General features: G+C 36.0%; 1 long non-coding RNA gene across 1 annotated transcript; it reads left to right on the forward strand.

Moving 5' to 3' along the window:
• The first annotated feature begins 569 nt into the window (after positions 1 to 569).
• LOC116500918 lies at positions 570 to 13,995 on the forward strand. The gene is made up of 3 exons (XR_004254356.1): positions 570 to 831; positions 11,940 to 12,064; positions 13,873 to 13,995. It is a non-coding gene; the product is annotated as an uncharacterized LOC116500918 (long non-coding RNA).
• Positions 13,996 to 15,958: the final 1,963 nt, after the last annotated feature.

The following is a 15,958-nucleotide window of genomic DNA, read 5'->3' on the forward strand; positions in this document are numbered from 1 at the left end:
ATAACCATCTCTTATCCCATTTTCCTCTCACTAATGGCAGTAAATGCATCCTGCCTAACTTGGGAAAACTATGGCCTTGAATGCTGACGATTTCCTGAATATGATTCAGACGGTACATACACTCAACCTTTGTATTTCCTGGGATATTGGCCTAACCACTAGGAAATGTACAAAAAGTTCATTCACATTTCTTTTTTAGCAGCAGAAAGGGATATTATGTAACATTGGAAATTTGATAAAGATTAAGCTTCAGAGATTGGCTAGCTAATGAAAGCATTCTGGTTTCCTTAAAAGAGCCTCTTTGCAACAATCATGGCTGAACAGTCTCCAGGGCATGGGGTCCTCTTCTGTACTGCTGAAAGGATAATATTTAGAACAGAAACAATCAGCCATTCATCCCCTGCCCTGATTTATGTTGTACACTTGGGATAAGACTCACCCAGTAGCGGCAGTTCTCAAAGCTTTGCCTATCTTTTAGACCCTGGGTAAAAACGGAAGGGGAAAAAGAAGCTCCAAAAAATTAGTGAATGTGATACATTCTGCCACTGTGCAATGTAGTTATAGAAACATTAATATGCTTCTCTGGAAATAGGTTTGACCTCAAGGTGTTCAGAACCTCAAATTACTATTCTTTTGCCTTGAAAAAAAGTAGAAAGACCCTGAAAAAGGTCATGGAATTTACTCTCTGAGGCATCATAGAGAGCGACTATTACAGTTTGTTTACAGCATGACACACAGCTTGAGGAAACACCCAGAAGTACACAGTGGGAAGAACAGAGAAGAGAACTTCAGAAGACAAGAAAGACTGGCTTCATAACACAGGTTAATAAGGTACTTCTGAGCTTGGGGGAAGACCATGAGGCTGGGAAATCTGTGAACTACAACTGAGAAATAATTATGAATAGAAGAGAATCTTTGTTTGATGTTGTAGGTCTGACTGGGATGAGAGTTGTGCCTCACAGGTGAGGTGTCTTGTTCACATCATGTAGGTCATTACTAAACAAAAATATAGACCTCTTCCCTAGGCTCTTAGATATCTATTATGCTTTGGGCCACCCAACCTCACCATCCACCAAATTCCCTGTAGACAGCTGGGGAGGTGGGGGGGGGAATTATTCTTCAGACAGCAACAACACTAAATTTCTTTCCAGATATGTCTAGTGGTTCTCAAACTATTTTTTCTTTCATTCTCAATGGGAGGCCCTGGGATAGGAGACAGAAATAATGGTTTGGCTCTATGGCTCTCAAGAACTATAGACCTTATCTTCTCCTGCTGTTTGTGTAATCTGTCTCTTCCCCTTGTCAAAAGGAATTCTTCAACACATTCTACTCCTTGACTGTCACTGCCTCATGTTGTAATCTGCCTGGCAATGTACCTCTTCTTTTGTCTCTATCTTCTTTCTCTCCCGTCCCCTGTGTTATTAAGATTGTGTTGTGCTTTCGATTGAAGTATAACAAAAGAAAAAAAAAAGTCTTTGAGGCCTACAGCTTTCTCTGGGGTCTTGTAGTTATCTGATGAAGAATTTCTAATTTTTCTGCCTTACAACATTTTTCTTGATTTCTCCCTTCTTTCTTTCTTTTTTTCTTCCAAATTCTCTTCCCTTCTTACAAAGAAAAAAGGAATAAAACCACTTCTATTCTGGCATACATCTGTTTTGCCTTTATTGCCCTAATTTTAACACTATAAGAAGCCACTAAGGTTTTGTAATTTTAATTATTAATCATGTTTCTGAAAGAAATATCTCTTTGCTGAAAGATGTATCTATTTAATAGCAAATGATTTATTGACATATAGAATCATAAATCATTGAATCATTCAGGTTGGAAAAGACCTCTAAGATCATCTAGTTTAACTTTTAACCTAGTACTGAAGTCCATCACTAAGTCCACCACTATAAGTCCACCACATAGTCCACCACTATGCTACTAAGTTCCTAATCTACATGTTTCATATCTACGAGTTTCTTGGACACCTCCAGGAGTGGTGATTCAACCATTTCACTAGGCAGCCTATTCCAATGCCACACAACTCTTTCACTAAAGAAATTTGTTCTAATATCCAGCCTAACCCTCTCCTGACACTACTTGAGGCCATTTCCCCTCGTCTTATCACTTGCTGCTTGAGAGAAGAGCCTGATCCCTATCTCGCTATACCCTCCTTTAGGGTAATAGCCTAACTCAAATAAACTGTATGTGTTTAGTCAGTAACTTTGATTTGTCTGCTCCTCTATCATACATATTTTTGACTTTATAGTATCTCTCATCGTAAGTTAGAGCTGTGATGAGTTTTTGTCACAAAGTAAGTGACTAAGAAGGCAGATGAACTCTTTGTTAATGCATATTTTCAAGTTGTTTTCTTTCAGACAAACAGGTTTCATATGTCACAGAAAGTCATTGCAATAGTATTAAAATATTTTTTTTTTTTTTTGAAGGGAAGGGAGGAGATTAATGCATAGCTAGTGATGTCTTAGAAGGGAATGCATACTGGCAAAGGACCTTCTGAAATTAAATAGAAATGTTAAATTTATTTATATTTATTAAATGTTAAATGTAAAATAATAATAATAATAATTAATTAATTAATTAAAAGAAGAGCTTAGAGAAAAAGGGGAGAACCTTACCAAGAGAATATGTTCTTTACTCTGTCTTGTCAAATGCAATTATCAGCAAGTTAAATCAGTCATAGGAAGCCCTGTCTCTGACTGGGCTGGAGTCAGTAAAGTCATTCTATTAGATGAATCCTGTACTTAATTAGATGTTATTTTGCCCCACCTAATCAACAGCGTGCCGGGGTGACCTTGGCTGGCTGCCAGACCCCATACAGCCACCCTGTCACTCACTGTCCTCAACAGGAGAGGGGAGAAATAAGATAGAAAAGCCTTCGGTTGAGATAAAGACAATTTAATAAGAAAAACAAAAGCTTTGTATTGAAGCAAAACAAAAAGAGGGAAATATTCACTATTTATGCAGGCAGATATCCAGACAATTTTTGGAAAGCAGTGCTTCAGTATGCTGAGTGGTTGCTCATGTAAATAAATGCCATAACCATGAATCCATGAATGTCCCTACATCCTCTCCTTTCCCTCAGCTTTTATTCCTGACCACAATGTCACATTGTCTGGAGTACCCCTTTGTTCAGTTTAGGTCAACTGTCCCAGCTGTGTCCACTCCCAGTCTCTTGACCATCCCCAGACTACTGGCCTTTGGCAGGAGGAGGCTGAAGAGAAACCCTTAAAGCTGTGAAAGAAATGTCTAACAGTAACCAAAACATATGTGCGTCAATACCATTTTAGCCACAAATGCAAAGCGCAACTTGGTATGGGCTGCTATGAAGAAAGTTAACTCCAGTTAACTGCCAAATCCAGTACAAACAGCAAGTAAACAGGTCCATTACCAAATAATCAAAAATAATTAACATTTCAGTAGTAGGTGATCAAATACTGTCAAGAAATACAAGCATCTGAAAAGTGTTGCAGGATAAATATTGTAAAAAGTTTAAGGAAATAAATAAATTCCTGCATTTATGGGATGTGCAAGTAATTTCATGCATTTTCCTGGCAGCCCTCCTGGCATAAGTAAGTAATGCTCCTAAAGACATTGGCTTGCCTACAGCAGTGCCTGGCCAGAAGGCCTTCACATACAGAAAAGGATGATGAAAAGGAATTCTGTAGAAGAGGAAAATTATCTGGTATTAATTAGTTGATGTTACTAAGCAAGATTGGCTTCAGTACTTGATATGAACCAAATAAACTCTCTGGAAGTGAAGCACTCTTTTTTTTTTTGCTTAATTGGAGACTAGAACTAGCTGAACTAGAACATAAGATTTGAATACTCTTGCCTGTATTCTGAAAGGCAGACAAAATTGCCTTGTTTCTGAAATAATTTCTCAGTTGCCACTGATCTTTTTGAAGATAGACAGTTCCCATTTAATGAAAAAGATGTTCAATTAAAATTCATTAATTGAACAAAAATATTCCCTAAAACTAAAGTACTAGCAAGTGTACTACAACTAAAAGTTGTGCTGAAGCCCAGAGTTCATTAAATGGAAATGATAATAAAAATCATATCTATCTGTTAATTCTGTTTAAACACTTAAATGTGTGAAATATAAATGGATTTTTTCATCCATCTAATGTAATTAGATGAAGGAAGAATGATATAGTAGGCAAATTTTTAAATTTATCCACAAAGTCTTGCTGTATCTTTAAACAAGGTCATTATGCTGACCTTTCCAGAAGAAACCACTGAAAGATATTGGAGATTATAAACTTCATTGTGAATGCTGAAATAGTAAGACAAATGTGTAAACATTGTTATAAAAGTGTTCTTTGGGGATGATAAGTCTTACCAACCATAAAAATCACTAAGCCCAAACTCCACCTTCTCTATCTAATACTGCATTAGTTCACTGTCACTCAATATACTGAATACCAGTATTTTGATGTTTTCTACATGACTAAAAGTGATAAAATAAGTAAATCAAACTGATCAAAACATTGCCAGCTTCAAACATTTATAGACAAGAATAAAAAAAAAAGTAAATGCCTAATACAGATGTATTTAACCCAGTTTAACCCTCATTTAGCTTGTGTGAATAAATCCTTGTATTTTTATGACTCAAACAAATCGGTTGTTTGTGTGTCATTGCTTTAAAAATGTCAGATACAAAACCCATTTAAACCAACCCAACACTTCAAACATTGAGCAAGCTTTAATCATTCTCTCCATTGTGGCAGGACAGTGCCTTAAATTCTAAGAGCACATCCCAGTGGAAATCTTAAAGATCTTGCTAGCAGAAATGGGCTGTCTAATTTCACATTAAATAGGAATATTAATCTTAATGGAAAGATCATGACTAACTTAGAAGTCTAAAAAATTCAGGTACTTCTGTAATGTTTATTGGTAAAAAACTTTCTAGTTCTGTAAGTGTTATGAGCACAGATTAATGAGCCTTGACATTCATTCTGTTGCAACACTGCTAGACTTATAGTAAATGGAGTTGTAAAAGCACTTTGTTACCAAAATATTTTATAGTTTGTACGTCTGAAGATGGATGTATTAAAATATAATTCCCCCTCTTTGGTGGGAATTTCAATTAGAAAAGCACGTTTGATCAGAAATAATGAAAAACAAACCAAACCAAACAACAAAAACAACAAAAGTTGATCTGTTACAGTTCATCAGTTTTATATTACCAATATCAGGTATGGAGAAGTGACAATGAACTTTGCTCAACATGCAATCTAAACTTGGCCAATGTCTAGTCTGACAGTTTAATTCAAATTAGTGTTTTGTGTGAATCTTACCTACTAAAAAGACTTCTGTAAAAGCTTTATGCCTATATAAATATTACTCCCAGAACTTATAATTTTACTCCTGTATTATTATTATTATTATTATTATTTTATTATTTTATTATTATTATTATCTTTAGAAATAGCAGACTGGAATGGTTTAGCTGCCTACTTTTTTTTTTTTTTTTTTCCTACCATTAGTCTAGTTGATACAGTTCTAAAAGTAATCTTCTATGTATCGATAAAAATACTTGTGAGGAAAGTATTTTTTTTTTTTTAATTTAATGTAATATAAGAAGATTCTGGGTTTATTAAATGTTTTTCAGGGTGATTTTCTGAATAAATCTAGACAATGCTCTGTTTTTAAAACTACCAGATTCCTAATAACTTTGTTGACCATTTGCTTTGGTTGTGGCTTATATAGTTGTGGCTTGTATTCAAGACCACTTTGGATGAACAACCTGGGCAGCTTGGTCTATGGGATGACATCCTCACCCATGGCAGAGGGATTAGAACTAGATGGTCTTTAAGGTCCCTTCCAACCCAAGCCATTCTATAATTCTGTGTATAATTCATGTATAATTCTATGATTCTATTAGAATAATGCTGATAACATACTGAAGTTTTAGTTGTTGCAGAACAGTGCTAAAAGCAGAGCCAAGGATTTTACTGCTTCTCATGCCACCCTGTCAGTGAAGAGGATGGGGGTGCACAAGAAGCTGGGAGGGGACAGAACCAGGACAGCTGGACCAGACTTGCCAAAGGGATATCCCATACCATATGGCATGGGATGAACAATAAAAATAGGGTCAGTTGGCTTCGGGAAGTGCCGCTGCTCAAGGGCTGGCTGGTCATCTATTGGTGTTGTGTGCTCTTTGTTTTGTATACCACTGTATTATTAATTTTATTAATTTTATTAATATTACTATTCTTTCATTTTCTGTTCTATTAAATAGTCTTTATCTCAACCCACAAGTTTTACCTTTTTCCGATTCTTTCTCCCATCTTTCTGTGGGGGGAGTGAGTGAACCTTGTGTGATGCTTAGCTGCTTAAGCTTGTGTGATGCTTAACTGCTCACTATTCTGAGATGTTACGAACAAGCTCTTACAGTGGGCTGATACCATTAACTTAATTCACTAATATTACTGATACCTCTCTCTTCTTGGTAAATTCTAATGGTTTGATCTCTTCTGAATATGTTTTATAGTGATTTGGGGTTGCCTGTATATGCTTTGGGTTTAAAGATTCAAATTATTTATACAAATTGAAAGTAAGTATAGGGTACATCTGACAAATCTAGACATCAAGAATCTCCGTCTGGCCACTGAAGACTCTATTTGCAGACAATGAAGTTATTTAACAGAGGCATATTTCATCACATCTTAAAACAGATGTCAAAGATAGGTCAAGTGTATCACACCCTGGAAGGACTTATCTTTCTATATTGACATTTGCAAACTCAGCTATTGATGTCTGTTGCAGAAACTCTAGCACAAGTGTTTATACTTTCATTGTCAGATGTTATTAAGAACTTGCACAAAACAGTAAAGCAGCTGAAGAAACATTTCTGAGGCCTCTATTCTAAATCTGTCCAGCTTTTGAAGAGCTCTCTTTATTTCTCAATATGAATTTTAAAAGGTTCAGTTTAAGGCTATAATGATAACTTCATATTCTCTGAGTAGGGATTTCAGTTGCACATGTAGAAGCACACGTATGTATGCTTGCAAACTGAGTAAGTGGGCACTGAAGCCTGGAATGATTGCTAATGAGGAAGAAGTCTGCATTTTGTCAGTTGTACAGGTTCAGCAAAATAGTACAGTAATGAAAGAAATGTTAAGTGATGACAAGTGTTCTGCCTGATGTAGTCATGAAAAAAGAGAAAGCAAAAATAGGGTTCAAAAAAGGACTGAATTCCTTAAACTACTAAAAATGGAAAATGATACTTTGAACAGTTAAACTGAAGAGAAAGTTAAGAAGAGAGCAGAAAGCAATTCATTATGGCAAGGGAGAACACAATAGGATGAATGAAGAGAAATCACAAGTGAGAGAAGGCCCAACGGTTCTTTCTGAGCCTCAAAGATATCTGCTGTTGAAGGTTTCAGAATTGCTGATAATTGGCAGCTCTTGGATTCAAACCAAGAGTTTCTCTATATATGATCTAAAGATAACCCTGATAGCTTGGAGCTGGTTTCATGAATGAGTCTGGGATCACTTATCTCACTTCATGAAAACAATACGTATTTTTAAGTGATAACAAGTTCATTTCTGGGGAGCAGGGGAGAACTAAGGTGTGGAAAAATGACTCATTTCCAAATATGATAAAAAAAGAAGTTAATGTTTAGCTTGGAAGATGTGTCTGACAACAAACTTTAATTTATACATCCAAAATCCCTGGCAAACTTTAACAAAAATAAAGAAAAAGGAATTAAATATTAATAAAAATAGAATAAAACCTAAACTAGTGTCATGCTGAATTGTAATAAATTGCCTCCATCAAGGAGGTAACATATGTTGTTTCAAGTGAAGCCTATGTATATATGTATATCAGATCCACTAGTAATTCAACCACTGACTCTGGAAAACTGTATATTTTCAGGTCTATTATACAGAATAAATAAAAAAAAAAATTGATTCAACTATTTGAATAAGAAAAGAAAAAGATCAGGAGTGGAAATTCAAAATTTGATTCCAAATCAAAATGAGTTTTGAGGATAGCAGCAAAGAGAGGTAGCATCAACTAAAGGCAGATTGTCAGGTTTCTGGGAACTTAGATTTTCCTGCAAGAACTGAGTTATTTCAATCAGATCGAAAATCCCATGTTTCCAAAGTGTTAAATGGATCTAAAATTTTGTGTTCTTTTCTGTGTTTTTTTTTTTTTTCCTTAATCTTTGCTTTCTTCATCATCTTCTTCTTCATCATCATCATCATCATCATCATCATCATCATCATCATCATATTATTATTATTATTATTATTATTATTATTATTATTTTCTAATTATTCACAGAAACCTTATGGACAGGGAGACATGCCTCAGAATTCTCACTAAAACCAATAATGGTGCAATTTGCCAAAAATGAGTACTTCAATGAACAGTTGCATCTCTCTTCAGATAAGATTGTTTCTATAAACAGTGAAATAATGAAAGAGCATGAAAGACTAAGTAAATGAAGACTGTTCCTGAAGTGAGCTTTGGGGCCACCATGCTCCTCACGGTGCAGGTCTGGGACTTCATAAATTCATTACAGCTTCCCAGCTGAATCCCTCTTCCAAGGGAGAGAATGGAATCTGTGACTTCATTGCCTTAAATATGCAGAGGGAGCCTAGAACTTTAGGTCTCTAGAGAAAAGTCCACTTAACCCTTTCCTGAAGTTAGCAAAATGTTCGTTGAAAAGGAAATGCTTCAAAACAGCTTGAATGCAATAAATCTCTCTTCAATTAATGCTGTTATTGAATATCCCAACAAGTTCTGAATTAAGAAAATGAAATATTTCAGTTTCTAGGCCTTTCAAATTATAGTAAGTGAAAGGGATATAAGCTGTAATTTTAATGCATAAATTAAACAGTTTTAAAATGCACAAAAGGGTCCACTTAGAAATGTAAGGGGCTTGATTTTCCAATAGCCAGTAGGTTATTTGTTCCCAACAGTCTCTTTGGTGCAGTCACCAAATTCATGTCTAAATAGAAAGTGAAAACTGACCGGTTTCAAGAAAATTCAGTTGTTTGTGTTGGCTACTCATGAAAGATGTAATTTATTAAAGAAACACATTGCCTTCTTACATGTGATTACAAGTATGTTTTATTTATTTTTTTTTTTTTTTTTTTTTTTTTTTTTTTTCCCTTTAAATCTATTGTAGCTAAACATGAGCCTGCTTGGCAACCTACAGAAGAACCTAGATGAATAGATGCAATCTGTTGCAGTTACAGTAATCTGTAGTGATTATTTCACAATTCAGAAATGTGGAGGTGTTAAATCCATACCTGAACCATTAACATCCCAAAAGCATATAAACAACTTCAGTGTCAAGGAGTCTCTTTTCCCACAAAGATTCATCATGGTATTAAAATTTCCACTTGAGGCTGCAGGGTAGGGATGTTAACAGCTAAATTGGAATAAAGTATACTCTATATAGAGTTCATTCTATTAGACTGACTTGTCAGAATTAGTTTCACTTTGTAACATAGTACTGTAGCTTAGTAAAATATTTCTACAATGAATGAATTAAATGAAACTTCATAATTTATTTTAAACAGATCTGGCTACATATAAATGGTTGCATGAAAATATGGTTATATTTTGCATAATGCAAAGATATTTTATGTACTTATCAGTTTTTAACGTCTTAAGAAACAACATTTTTAAAGGTCAAACTACATGTGCTCATGAAATATATCTGGATCTCTCAGGAAAAGCCTGTCACAGTAAACAAGATATTTTTCTGTGAGTTATCTGATAACTGGCCCATGTTCCTGCAGAGCTCTCATGTAAATCTTAGAAAAATGTAAGAAAATCTCATTATGATCACAATATAGTCTTGGATGCTTTTTAAAGCCAACAACTCTTCCAGCCAATTTAATATTTCTGCCCTGGGAGGGACTCCTCCCTGTGTTTTGGGATCCCTACAAGTTGTTTCTGAAATTCCAATATAATTACCAGTTTTATAACAGAAATGCCATGGAAAAGGTCTGATTAGAATGTGTGCACTTTAGAAAACTGTGTGATTTTCTAAAGATTTCTTTTTGTAGCTCTGTTTAGTGGACCTGACTCAAACCTCAACCTTACAACTATGGAAATACTTTCCTTCCCAACTTGTCAAAATATGGTCACTTGCTCAACTTAAGAATGAGCATATTCATATTCCTTTCCATGCTGCTGCTCATGACACATCTACAAGGCCATCTCTTTAACTTTTAAATCATTCCTTAAAACTGTTCCCTGAGCTGCTTATAAATAAGCAAGCTCACACCAGGCTATGGCCATTGACCATAACTGCTCTAAGGTTACCTACTTTGGCAGGGGAGGTTGGATCCGATGATATTTCGAGATCCCTTCCAACCCCTACAATTCTGTGTTTCTGTGATTCTGTGATAGCAGTGGTCACCAAATTGATCAATGATATCTCATTTTCTTAAAAGCCCTTGGCTGCTTATTCTTATCTATTCCACCCTCAGATTTATTCTTTGGTGATATGGTGTCTAAGAGATTAGTGCTCTCAGGTGCTACAGTCAAGATCCAAAGTGCCTCCTTTGTAGACATTAAGACACCTTCAAAAAATAGACTTGGCATAGTGTTTATGACAAGATTAATATACCTACATGAAATGCTCTTACATGTAAGACAAGTATTTAACTTCCTCTAGTATTTATTGACAATACAACACCATTGAGAGAAAATACTGAATAGTACAATTCACCTTTAAAAAGACAAATAAAGTACAGTTCAGTATTCTAGATTTAGCCATGTAAAGGCATTAGAGATATTTTAGAGCATTCAAGATACATGGCCAGAACTGGCTGATATGACACATCACGAATGACCTTCCAAAGCAACACTTCAGGTCATTTTGGATGATACTTGAGTTCTAAATTGCAGCCTTAAGTCTTAAACTGCATTTTAGTTTTGGCATGTGGAGGCTAATCTAGATTATATGGATTTCTTCTGTGATTAATACAGAGCCAAGGTAGCTCTGGCAGATGATGAGGAAAAATTGTATAAGTGATGAGCTACCTGGAGTGTATTAAAATTAACTCATTTCAGACATATCCAAATTTCTTCTTTTCTATAGACATTTTCATGGGGTTATACAGTAGGCACTGCTGTTCATTTGGTTCCATATGCTGTTCCATAATCAGGCTACTTCTCTATTAGTAAAACCATTCCGTTCCAGGGATTTATGTCTGATCCTGAGTCCAAGTGGAAGGGCAAGGCATATGCCTAAACTACTCAGAACTGCTTCTCTGTAAAGCACTGGCAGATCCTCATAGACTCAAGACTGTATCTATTTTTGTCTCTTTTCTATTCCCTGTGCTTTTACTTAAGGCATACATTCCTTTAGAAGCTGAGATACTTGCATCATACAGACTGCAGAACTGGGATGTCTGAGTTCCTGAAACTGAGACATTAATATGTTAGAGCAGGTATTCCTGTGGATGCTCTTGTTATTCCTCTGAATATTCCTAATTAAGCATGCTGGCCCCGTATACTCCACTATAGATAAAAGACACTAGCTGCACAGTTGCCTGCATCCTTCTTTCTAGAAGGGAACATGTTCTGAAAGACCACTAAAAAAGACTTATTCTGACCCAGGTGGTTAAAATGGTTCTAATCCAGTAATTGCCCTTTTAAAATACACTTGCAACAGGACTGTAGTCTAAATTTAGCATAGTGAATGCTTTTGTTCAAAGGCTGTGCTAGTCAACAATTTCCAGTGCTGGAAAATATTATAAAGATGACTGGGAACAGCAGGTTGTCTGTTTTTTTTTCCAAAAGCATTAGAAATTACCAGCTATGAAATGAGACCAAGGCTCCTGGTTAGCATGGAAAAGAAATAAGAACCACCTAGTCTCAATGCAGATCTTGAATTAATTCTGGCTTCTAGTTGGAAACATAACTCATTTCCCCTTTATTTTGATGTTCCTGAAAGGTTTTTTGATTAAAACTGGGAGCTGATGTGACAGAAGAATGCCAACATTGTGCTGCTTGTTTCTTGAGAACAAGAAAGCTGGTTCCCGGATGGAGGAAAGAAAAGACATTTTCTCATAGGAAAAGGTCTGTAAATTTGCTTGGTGAGAGCGGGAGAAGAGAGAATAAGAGAAAGAGGGAGATAGAGATTAGTAAAAAGTGGAAGAAAGCTGTAAGTGGAGAATAGATAGTTGATGGGTTACTGTTTCAAGGGTTTGTCCCTGCTGAGCTCCTGTGCTGAATGGGTACATTCCACACTACAAAAGGATCATATTTAGGAAAGCAAGTAGAGGAAGATATACCCTCTGACTTAACCTCTCACAACAGATTGGCTGGGCTGCCATCACAAGTCATTTTTACTGTGGAGATAGGACAAGTTTGGAGACAGGATTGAGAATGGACTACGGAGTTTAAAACAAAGTGTGGTTTCAGTGTTAAGGGGTTGTGTGGTGTGTAAGAATGACTTAGAGAGCTTGGATATACTGTTACTGTCACCCTTATTCAAAATCTAGCAGGCTCACATAGGTGCAATAGCTGTTTTGTTTTCACTAGGTGACACTAATTGAAGTGCTTTTGGTTCTGTTAATAATCAATGTTCTACAGAAACGAAGGTGACACTATTTCAGTGAAGGCTTATCAGATCCAACTGTGTAAATTACTATGGTTACCCATCTCAGAGATTTTAAGTAAAGTTTAATATTTGCACAGTTGCAGGCAAACACATTTAATGAATAGAAAAATAACAACAACAACAACAAAGCTTTCAAAACAAACAAGCAAACAAACAAAACCACTTAAAACCCTGTATGCCAAGTGTTTCATTTTATTTTATTTTAGCCCTGACAAGAGTAAAGGAGAATATTTTATTTTAGGAACATGGTTTAGGAATAAATCCCTGCTCAAGACAGCTTAATTTCCATTGACACCTGAGGGACCTAAACACATTATTCATATTATACAGATGCTTAAGTGCTTCACTGAATAGGACTGTGACACAGTGACCCAGCCTCAAAAGTGTATTAAAGTATTATATGTAGTCTCTATAATATGCCAGTAAGCCAGAAATAAAATGGCTGCTTGTGCCAAAAACATCTCATGATATGTAGCTTGCAGAATGGCACATTGTAGGCTTACTACTGTAATTCATTTTTATCACTGCAATTCAGCTGATTTCCTGAGAGAAAAGGTAAACAGGGTAGAAGAATCATCACTCCACAATTCCTCTGTACCTAAAGATATTTATCCTCAAATAAACATAAGAACATTTCTTTAGCAATCTGATAGACACCAAGCAGCTAAAAGAAAGGCCATGCTATTCCCAGAGCTCTCAAACAGTAGAGAAATAAAAGAATTCCTAAAACATGGTTTGAAACTTTGTCAACATTCAGCAGGAAGTCCTCAAATATAAATGAAAGGCAGAAGTACTTTACGAGAGAAGAATAAATTCATTCAGCAGCTTCTCAGTTCACTAGTTGAGAAATACCCTCCCATGTGATAGCTAGCATAACATATGTTAAGATTGTTTCCTTATTTTATTGATTTATTATGTAGGTATTTCCAATTTTATAATTAAGAACCTTACTCTTTTGATTAGCTGGAATATAAATTTTCTTCATATTAAGTCCAGAATTCAAACTGATTAGATAAACCTGGAGGTACATGACACATGTTCAAGAAAAAAATCCAAATAAATGAATGTTGCAAGTAAGTCTGTTGCAGGGTCCATAATTTGAGAGGAATTAAGGGATCAAAAGAGATGGGATGTTTCTTACTAAATTCCAGTGTTTGGTTTAGGAGCTGAAAGCAATAAAAATATGCTCCTAGATGGTATTAGGCAATTAATGACTTCTAATCATGCTGTCTCAGGGGAATAATGCTTTGCCCTGTTTTAACAGAGCTGAAGCAGGAAGACTAGGATGGAAATAAAAGCAGACATTTGGAGCTGAAGAAATTATGATAGGTTGGTGAAGATGTTCGGGAGATTAATTCAACAAGGTAAAGTCAATCCAGAGTAAAAGGAGGCAGCGGATGAAGGAGCTCAAAATATGGAAGAACTTTGGTTGATGCATGAAAAAGCAGGAGTGTGACTTGAACATCAGAATGCCAGCTGGAAGCTGGTTGCCATGTGAGAGGATGGCACATGGAGCAGATACTATAACCTGCTCTCAGACCACTTCAAAAAGTGGTTCACTCTATTTCCAAATATTTCCTGTGGTTGGGTGTCATGATCAGTCCTGGGAAAAGGAACTTGGATCAGCCCCAGCCTCAGGATGTCTGGGTAGGGTGGTGGAAATGGGGCATTTCTGTTACTGATGCCTGATTACCCAGAAGCCATGTGCATACTACCATGTATAGCCATGGTACTATGTATAGTCATACACTCAGAAACAAGAAATGCTGCAAATGAAAAGTTGTAATTTTAAGTGTTGAAGAGGATTTAAATAATAGAGTTTAAATTAGTCTGTTTACATTGATTTCCATACCTTATGAATTGAATCTTAATTTTGATGTAATGACTGAATTATAATCTAACTGATGAAAGAGGCACTATTTCCCATATTACTTCCAAATAATCAGTCAGTGCTCAGATAACATTAATACTTGTTACCCTTTCTAAAGGGTCCATAGCATATGCTTGTTCTGATTTGCCTGATATTTGAATTAATTGATTTTATTGGTGGTGACAGACTGCATTTTATGTTTTTAGATGGGTTTGCAGGTGAACTTTCCAAGCCCTCTTATCCTCACTGAAGTTCTGCCAAATATTCACAAATCAGGGAAGTGGGTTTAATCCCCGCTTTATTTAATCTAGCCCCAAGTCCTTGACTGTGGTTATCATTTCCTTCTCTCAGAGGGCTTTCACAGGAGAAGAATGCTTCAAATTCTTGGGTTGGTACAGATATGAGATCATCATCCATCTCTCTTTTTAAAACCCATAAAAGAATAAACAAAATTCCATACATTCATTTAATTGAGCCTAAAGACCAATGTATTCAAATATTTCCAACAAAAACTTCTTGAGGAGAACCTGTCCTATCATTCAAACATGTTCAAATCCACAGTTTATATGCTCTGCTTTCTCACGAAAGTCCTGGTAAGAAATATTAAATAAATAAATAAATAAATAAAATAAAATACAAGGATTCTCATCAACAACACTTCCTCTCTGTTTTTATTGCATTTATCTGGGTACCCACCCAGCTACGGGTGTCTAAGACCACTATGTTGCTTCTTAAAGCAAGAGTCATTTTTAATCCTAAAGGTTCTTTCAGTCACTAACATAATTTCTAATCAGCATGAATAGTTTTGTCCTTTGTTACCTTGCTGTAAATTGTGGTAATTATTCTATTTACATTGGTGTGACATGGAGCAAAAATTAGAATAGTGCAAGAGAAATGGGATACGAATGCCTGTGATGTCTACTATTCAACGCAACATTTTGAAGGTTGCCTAGAATAATGTATGAGTGAAGATGCCTTAAATAAATAACAAGGCACATATTATGTCAGTGTATTTCTATACAGATGCAGATTTTCTCTGTAAAGTATCCTTGCAGATAACTAGCAATAGGACTAGAGGGAATGGCCTCAAGTTGTGCTAGGGGAGGTTTAGATTGGAAATTAGGTGGGGATTGGTCTATTCTCCCACGTGCTCAGTGACAGAACAAGCAGGAATGGTCTAAAGTTGTGCCAGGAGAAGTTTAGGTTGGACATGAAGAACTTTACCGAAAGGGTTGTTAGGCATTGAAATAGGGAAGTGGTTGAGTCACCATCCCTGGAGGTCTTTAAAAGATGTTTGGTGATATGGTTTAGTGGAGGACTAGTTAGTGTTAGGTCAGAGGTTGGACTCTGTGATCTTGGAGGTCTCTTCCAATCTAGATGATTCTGTGATTCTTCTCAGGAAGAACAGTCATACATTGGAACAGATTGCCCAGGGAGGTTGTGCAGTCACCATCCCTGGAGGTGCTTAAGGAAAGGTTGG

The sequence above is a fragment of the Aythya fuligula genome, chromosome 1, assembly GCF_009819795.1.
Source record: "Aythya fuligula isolate bAytFul2 chromosome 1, bAytFul2.pri, whole genome shotgun sequence".
In the NCBI taxonomy this organism is placed as follows: Eukaryota; Metazoa; Chordata; class Aves; order Anseriformes; family Anatidae; genus Aythya; species Aythya fuligula.